This window comes from Elaeis guineensis, chromosome 1 (genome assembly GCF_000442705.2).
Source record: "Elaeis guineensis isolate ETL-2024a chromosome 1, EG11, whole genome shotgun sequence".
In the NCBI taxonomy this organism is placed as follows: Eukaryota; Viridiplantae; Streptophyta; class Magnoliopsida; order Arecales; family Arecaceae; genus Elaeis; species Elaeis guineensis.
In genome coordinates this window covers 162190391-162198273 of record NC_025993.2, presented here as the reverse complement: position 1 = coordinate 162198273, position 7883 = coordinate 162190391, and the positions used below count along the sequence as shown (strand labels likewise).

At 50.7% G+C, this 7883-nt stretch overlaps 1 pseudogene; it reads right to left on the bottom strand.

Annotated features, from left to right (window-relative positions):
* Positions 1 to 4616: 4616 nt before the first annotated feature.
* On the bottom strand, positions 4617 to 7476 carry LOC140852792 (G-type lectin S-receptor-like serine/threonine-protein kinase LECRK3; annotated as a pseudogene).
* Positions 7477 to 7883: the final 407 nt, after the last annotated feature.

Sequence of the window (7883 nt, the reverse complement as noted above, 5' to 3'; positions counted from 1 at the left end):
GAGCTGAATGCATTCCTCCGTGTCGTGGCCATGGTCATGATGGTAGAGGCAGAACTTATTAGGATTGCGCTTTCCGGGATGTGTGCGCATCTTTTCTGGCCTAGGGAGCTGCTCTCTGACTTCCATCAGCACCTGGATTTTCGATGCGTTGAGGGGGGCATAGCTGCAAAATCCTCCTGGGGGAGAGCCCCATCGAACCCGACGCTCCGGGCTTCTCTGCCTGCGTGCTCGGGGAGGAGTGTGGGCGTGCTTGTGCCCGGGAGGAGTTCGAGAATGCGACCGAGCTTCTCTCGGCCCTTTTTCGATTGCGGGCTTACTCGAGTCTCCCGCCTGCCGCTCTCTCGCGGTCTCCTCATCCTTCATTTTGAAGGCTTCTTCTGTTCGGGCGTATCCTTCGGCTCGAGCCAACAAATCAGCAAAATCCCTGGGGTATTTCTTTTCCAGGGAGAATAAAAGGTCATTCTTCTGAAGGCCGCCTTTCAGAGCGGCCATCGCGACCGATTGATCCAAGTTTCGGACCTCCAACGCGGCGACATTGAAATGGTTGACGTAAGCCCGGATGGACTCTTCCTCCCTCTGCTTGATGTTGATGAGGGACTCCGAACCCTTCCGGGGACGTCGGCTGCTAACAAAATGAGCCACAAACTGGTGGCTCATCTGATCAAAGAAAAAGATAGTATCCGACTTCAGCGTCGAGTACCAGTTTCTAGCCACTCCCTTCAAGGTGGATGGGAAAGCTTGGCATAGGATGGCGTCGGGTGTGCCATGAAGCAGCATCATTGTTCGGAAGGCCTCCAGGTGGTCAACTGGGTCCGAAGTCCCATCGTAACTTTCAAATTGAGGGAGCTTGAAGTTTGGCGGGATCGGTTCCTGCATGATCATTTGAGAAAAGGGAGGGTCAGTACAAATGTCCTCACCATAAGCGGGGGGTGCGTGGCGGAGTTCTTCGATCCGCTGGTTCATCTCCTGGAGCCTCCGGTCCAGGAAATCCTCTCGACTACGGGTCTCGAGAGTCTTCTGGCAGAATGGAGGTAGGGATCTCCCAGGGATGGAATCGTGATCTGACTGAGGGCTCTCCACCCTCAGATTCATCTTTCCGAGAAAGACAGGGCGGCTGGCCCAAGTGGCCCGTCCTACCGTCGGATTTTGGAGTTCTGGCGACACTCTCTCCAGTCGCACTGATGCCTGCGGCTGCTGCTGCTGTATGGCCTGCACAGCTTCAGTGAGGCCTCTGACCTGCTAAACCAGTAGGTCAAATTATTCCGCGCCAACCGCCGTTGCCGGAGGAGGAGGAGGAGGCTGGAAAACTGGAGGTGAGGCCGGAGCCTGAGATCTGATCGCGAAGGCCGTGGATCGCCGTGTGGATGCTTTGCGGGGAGGCATCGGATGAAGATCGAGTGGGGGAAGGAGGAGAGGACGTCCGAAAAGATGACCGGAGGTGGTCCCGTTGAGCGCTCCTTTAAGAACAAGGGTACTGCAAAGACACACGCCCTTCCTTTAGCGCCAATCCTTTTGGTGCAAAAATCCTCCTGCGTCAGAGAAGCTGGAGTCGAGGGAGTCGCAGTCGCCGTCGGGACCTGCAAAGGAAGTCTAAACCAGAGTTGGGGGTGCTCCGGCAAGACCCTCCAATGCTCAAGTCAGTTCTCTGCCTCAACAAGAATGGAGTGCTTGAACGAAAATTTTTGCAGAGTTTTGAGATAGAAATTAGAGCTTAGAGAATAACGTATCTGGGATCCCCCTTTTATAGGCGGAGGGTGCGATAGGCTGATAGCGACGTTTGTAACCATCTGGCAGTGGACCGTTCGGGGCCAGAAGGAGCTTGTTATGAAGAGTAGTGGAGTGTAATCGTGGCCATCACCGTGACCTGCCACGTGGAGTCTGCTGCGGGGAGTGGAGCGACGTCCGTTGTCGTGACTTGCCAAAGAGTGGAAGAGTCGCGTGATATCCGTCGCAGAAAGTGGAGCAGAGTCGTGGCCATTATTGTGGTCTGCCAGGGAGTGATGGAGCCGCACGGAATCCGTCGCAAAAAGTGGAGCAGAGTCGTGGCCATTATTGTGGTCTACCAGGGGGTCCGGACCTGTCGGTCGAAGTTCGGTTGAAGTCCGATCTCCGTAGAAGCCCGGATGGGGATCATTTATCGAGGAATCTCGGTCGAGGCCTGTCTGCAATAGAAATCCAAAAAGAATTCATCCACAATGAATCCAGCACGGACCGCTCATGATAGAAATTTGAAGTAGATCGTTTGTAGCAGAAGCTCGGAGTGGGTCGCTTGTAGTAGAAGCTCGGAGTCCGGCCCTTGTAGGAATTCAGGGTGAGGTCTACCTGCAACAGGAGTTCAGGGTGGAAGTCCGGCTCCCGTAGGAGCTCGGACGAAGTCTACCTATTCGGAGAAGGAGTCCGGACGAAGTCTTCCGGCAGCCGGAGTCGGGGACGAAGTCCGGCTCCCGTAGGAGTCCAGATAAAGTCTTCCTGCAGTTGAAGTAGGAGACGAAGTCCGGCTCCCGTAGGAGTCCGGATGAAGTCTTCCTGCAGTTGAAGTCGGGGACGAAGTCCAGCTCCCGTAGGAGTCCGGATGAAGTCTTCCTGCAGTTAAAGTCGGAGACGAAGTCCGACTCCCGTAGGAGTCCGGATGAAGTCTTCCTGCAGTTGAAGTCGGGGATGAAGTCCGGCTCCCGTAGGAGTCCGGATGAAGTCTTCCTGCAGTTGGAGTCGGGGACGAAGTCCGGCTCCCGTAAGAGTCCGGATGAAGTCTTCCGGCAGTTGAAGTCGGGAACGAAGTCCGGCTCCCGTAGGAGTTCGGATGGAGTCTTCCTGCAGTTGGAGTTGGGGACGAAGTCCGGCTCCCGTAGGAGTCCGGATGAAGTCTTCCTGCAGTTAAAGTCGGGGACGAAGTCCGGCTCCCGTAGGAGTCCGGATGAAGTCAGGTGATCGACCACCACCGAAACTTGGGTGGAGTCCGCCCGTCGTGGAGAATCCGGTCTATACTGGTGGGGGGTTTATCCGTCAGCAGAGCTTGGGAACGTTACGGAGGCTCGGCAGCCGGAGAGGTTCAGAAGGATGTCGTCGAAGGTCGGACGTCGGTAGAATCCCTGGAGGGTCACTCCTGTCATGAACTTCGGCTGGAGGGTATTTTATACCCAACAAGAAGTAAGGTCAAAGAAATTTTAAAGACTCCTTCCTCCACAAAGCATATCCCTAGCTCCTCAACTGCCTTTATTTTTATTTTCATTTTTATTGTTTGGTGATGTGTTGGGAGGCAAGATAGCCTCCCAGATTTTATTAAGAGAATAGAATTGAAGGATGTACAATGATGGGTCAGCTCCTGTAGTGGAGCCCAATCTATCAGAAATTACAAGATCCCAATTCTGAGCAACCAAGCAACTCTTCCCTGCATGAACGGGCTCTGCTTCAGATGTAAACAGAGTATGTAGGTCATCCATCCATAAAAATTTCCAGAAAGTAGTTCAGCATTTGAAACATGATGTTGCTTGATATAAACAGATTATGCAGATCAAAGTCCAGAGGGTTGTTCAGGATTTGAAACATGACAGGGCTCCTAGGCTGCTGCAGCGATATAGAAGAGAATCAGAAACTTGGAAACTGATTGCGATACAGGCGACTCCGAATTGGTTTAGACAGCAGGACGCTGATGCAAAGGTTGAAGATTGTCTATAGTTTTTCATGGCTGTCTCTGACCTTGGGGCCGCAGATATGAACCCAGCAATGGTAGGAATGCAAGATTTTCAGCACCACAGCATACTTGGAACAACTATTCTTTCTGAAAATTTTTGTCAACTGCAAACGCCTAACAGCGGCTATTCTAGTTGAGCCTAAGGAATTTAAGGTGCATTTGTTTTGCGACCAAAATCACAATGGCAAATAGAATTGAAATGGATTGGAATGGAAATCACAATGATCATATCCTCTAACATCTTTGGTTCATGACTGGAATCAGGATCGAAATTAAAATATGATTTGAATGCTATAAAGGAGCCCGAATAGAATTTTGGGGGAATCGGAATAGGAGACTTATTTTCATTTCCCTTTTATAACACAACTCCCTCTAACTAAGCATGCCCTTAGTTCGTTTCAGACATATGTAGACATCAAACAGAGGCATGTCAACAATCAAAAGGTATAATTTTATATGAAGTATAATCCTACTGAACTCATCTATGGGCATTTCATGGAGTGTAAGAATAACCTAGGCTGAAATTCACCACAAACCTGATGGTGTTCCTTGTTTTTCTCTGTACATCAAGATTCATTCCTGAATTCCAGACATCGTCATATTCTACGAGCTCCAAGCAATAACAATACAATCTATTGCAATATAAATGTAAACATCACACTTTCGAAAAAGAAACAAATATGAATGCCACAATATGCAATTTTAGAACATCGATTCACCAAAGTTAAAATTTATATGGCATAATTTTCTCCTCCATCGATCTGTTTATGCTTGTGAAAGGAGCTGGTAAAACACTAACAAATACTCTTACTAGCAGTCGGCATGATTCTCTTTTTTTGATGAACGAGGGAAGCAAAGTACCACCCAAACTTCACTAGGGAGAGCGAAGAAATTTACAAGCAGGCCTTCAAAACAGATATCCAAAGATCTAAACACATAGCAATACCGTCCACATTGCAAAGAAGAAATACACCAACAGAAAGGATACAAAAAATAAAAAAACAGCGAGCAAACAATCAGAACACAAGAGAAAGAGATGCTCAAAAGATTTCAGCGCCAAAAAATAAAAAGGAAGAACTCAGAGCCAAAACAACAACAGAAGAAGTCTTCTCTCTGGTATAGTATTTAGAAAATATAGATTCTTTTTCTTCTCCTTCTTATTCTGCTTCTGGAAGGTAGGCTCAATCTTCTTTGGAGAAGCTGAGGCAGGATTGCGTGCCTGCTAGGTCAGAATTATAAAATGAATCCCAAAATTAACATCCGGCATAGGCCAGAAAGATAGAGAACCAGAACTCAGCGGATTGAACTGGAGTAGGAGGAAGGGTCAGGGGGAGCAGGAACCGCAACCGCTCCTTCTAGCACCTGAATCACCTTCTGCATTGACGGTCTTAGAGATGGTTCTTCCTGGATGCACCACATGGCCACCATTACAAATCTCTCCACTACACTTATGTCAGCCATAGCCTCTTCATCATTCTCCACCAAGACGTCCAACCTCCCTTCTCTATAGTAGTCATAAGCCCAATAAGCGAGCACCATCACCACCTCATTTCCCACCCCTCGCTCCAAGCTTTTCCTGCAACAAATAATCTCCAGCAACATGACACCAAAGCTGTAGACATCCACCTTTGCAGTGATGGGCACAATTTTAAACCACTCGGGCGCGTCATATCCTCAGGTTCCCCTGGCGCCAGTGTTCGTTCGATGAGACTGGTCGGTTCTTAGAAGCTTAGCCAACCCAAAATCGGATATCCTAGCAACAAAATTGTCATCTAGCAGTATGTTTTCTGGCTTTATATCACAGTGGATAATCGGAGCGCTGCACTCTTCATGCAAGTATAGGAGTCCCCTGGCAATCCCCAATGCGATTTTTGTTCGCTGGCTCCATTGCGGTCTCTCACTCCGGAACAGAAAACTGTTCAATGATCCATTGCTCATGTACTCGTATACTAGAAGCCGATGCACCCCTTCGTCGCAGAAACCGAGCAATCTAACCAAATTTTTGTGGTGAGTCTGGCCGATCGATCTCACCTCATTCATGAATTCCTTGTCGCTGTCGTGGAGCAGCCTGTCTAACTTCTTCACTGCGATCCACGTTCTTGACTCCAATGCCAATGACCCCTTATAGACCCTTCCAAATGATCCACCGCCCAATTCCTCACTAAATCCATTTGTAGCCCGCTCGAGCTCTCTGTAAGTGAAAACTCTTATGTTCATTCCCGACATGCCCGATACTGGTTTAATCGGCCTCCTGTTTGCATAGCGACAGAGGCCATTCACCGAGATCACACCAAGCAACACCATATTGAGAAACCCGGAGCTCCCCAGAAGCAATGATACAACTAGAATTAAAGTTCTCTGATTCTTCTTCTCGACAGTTACAGTCGAACTGGGCGACTGGGGCAGGGAAGCGTTGCCTATGGCCACTTTGATCAGAGCTGTCCCGCCGAAAGACCCCGTCTGCCTCCCGTTGGAAAGGGGGAGCTTCTTCTTATAGCACTGTCCACCATTAAAGATGGTCACGGCGCACATGCAATCGCTGCGGCAGTACTCTCTGCACTGGTCTTCGCTCACGTTCGTGTAATGCTCGTAGTCTGACAGCGGCCAGTCGGTTTCGCTGAGCATCTCGAAGTTGAACAAATCTGTTTCGTCATGCTCGCAGCTCTGCGGCGCGAAGTTGGGCATGCAACCCAAGTACTCCCTCGTGGAATCGATGAATGAATAGTTGGGCGGGCACAGGCAGTAAGGCTTCTGATCATCGCCGTTCGACACACAATAGCTGTTGTATCCACAGGACCCGCTCCCGTAATCGTTCCTGATGCTGGTGCAAATGTCCGGCGGGACTATTCTCCCCACCTGCCATTTCTGCTGCCCGTTGGATGCGTTCTTCGGATAGACGTCTAGCGTAAAGACGCCATCGGGGTCGAGCGTCGCCCTCTGGTAGAAGTTTTTGGTCGAGTAGGAGCTGCCGGTGGAGAAGATGTTGATTTGTGTATCGTTTGTGAGAGCATAGTAAAGGCTGCCGGACTCGTTGAAGACTAGCCGGGAACCGGAGCCGGAGCCCACGGTGTTGGTGGCCCAGTAGGACTGGTATAAGTTTCCGGCCGGCAGCGCCAACGGGTAGAGCACCAGGTTGCCGTTGTTCTGGGCGACGAGGGAGAAGCGGCCTTCGGAGTAGTCCAAGTCTGTCAGCCGTGACCGGAGACTGGATCCTGCCCATAGGGCTTGGCCCGGGAGGAGGGTGTCCTTCGGCGAGGCGAAGCTCTGCCACGGAGAGGAGGAAGAGCTGGAGGAGACGAGGATGAGGTTGCCGGAGTCGAGGAGGGCGGCGTAGGTGGCGTTGCTGACGCCGGGGTTCCAGACCTCGTTGCCGGACTGGTCGGTGAGGGAGAGTTGGCCGGCGGAGGTGAGCTCGAGCTTGGACCCGGCCTGGACCGGGTTGTCGCCGTTGGCAAACCAGACAACGGCCTGGGGAGAGGTGATGTTGAACCAGATGGCGAGGACGAAGAGGGAGGCGTTGGAGTCGAGGGGACGGAAACCGAAGGCGAAGTCGCCGGAGGGGGAGGGCCAAGAGGTGGTTGGGCCGAGGGGTGTGAGGGTGGTGCCCTGGGTCAGGTTGGTGTAGGTTTTGGCAGTTGCCGAGAAAGCTTGGGTTAGAGCAAGGAGGGAAGCTAACTTTACGAGATGGTGAGAGAGAGGAAGGGCTGATGCCATCGCCATGGTGTGGGATTTTAGCGTTCTGGGAGATGGGATTCCATATTATACCATTTGTATTGATCTGTAAATGTGAATTTCCCTATAACATATTATCTTAACTTTGCCCTTTTTGAATCAACTTCAAGTCAAAACTTTCACAGCGGCTGCGCGGTCTGAATTTGATGTCCATCTGTCAGTAACCCACCATTAATTCAAACGATAACGTAGTAGACGGTGGAATGCGACGCTGCCTTCAGTGGCTATATCCGGAAGTGCAAAGTTCGAGAACGAGTCCACGTGGTTGGGGTTGGGCGTAATTCAGAGACATGCGCGAGGTGGCAGAAAATGGGCGGGGGCTGAAGCCATGGTAGAAGAGTCGGTGCGGATTTTGATTGCTACGGTTGCGCTGTGCAACGTGCACCACGAAGAGCGATGCAGATCTGATTAGCCATCTCATCACATCATTGGCCACAGAGATGGGCCGCTATCAAATAGG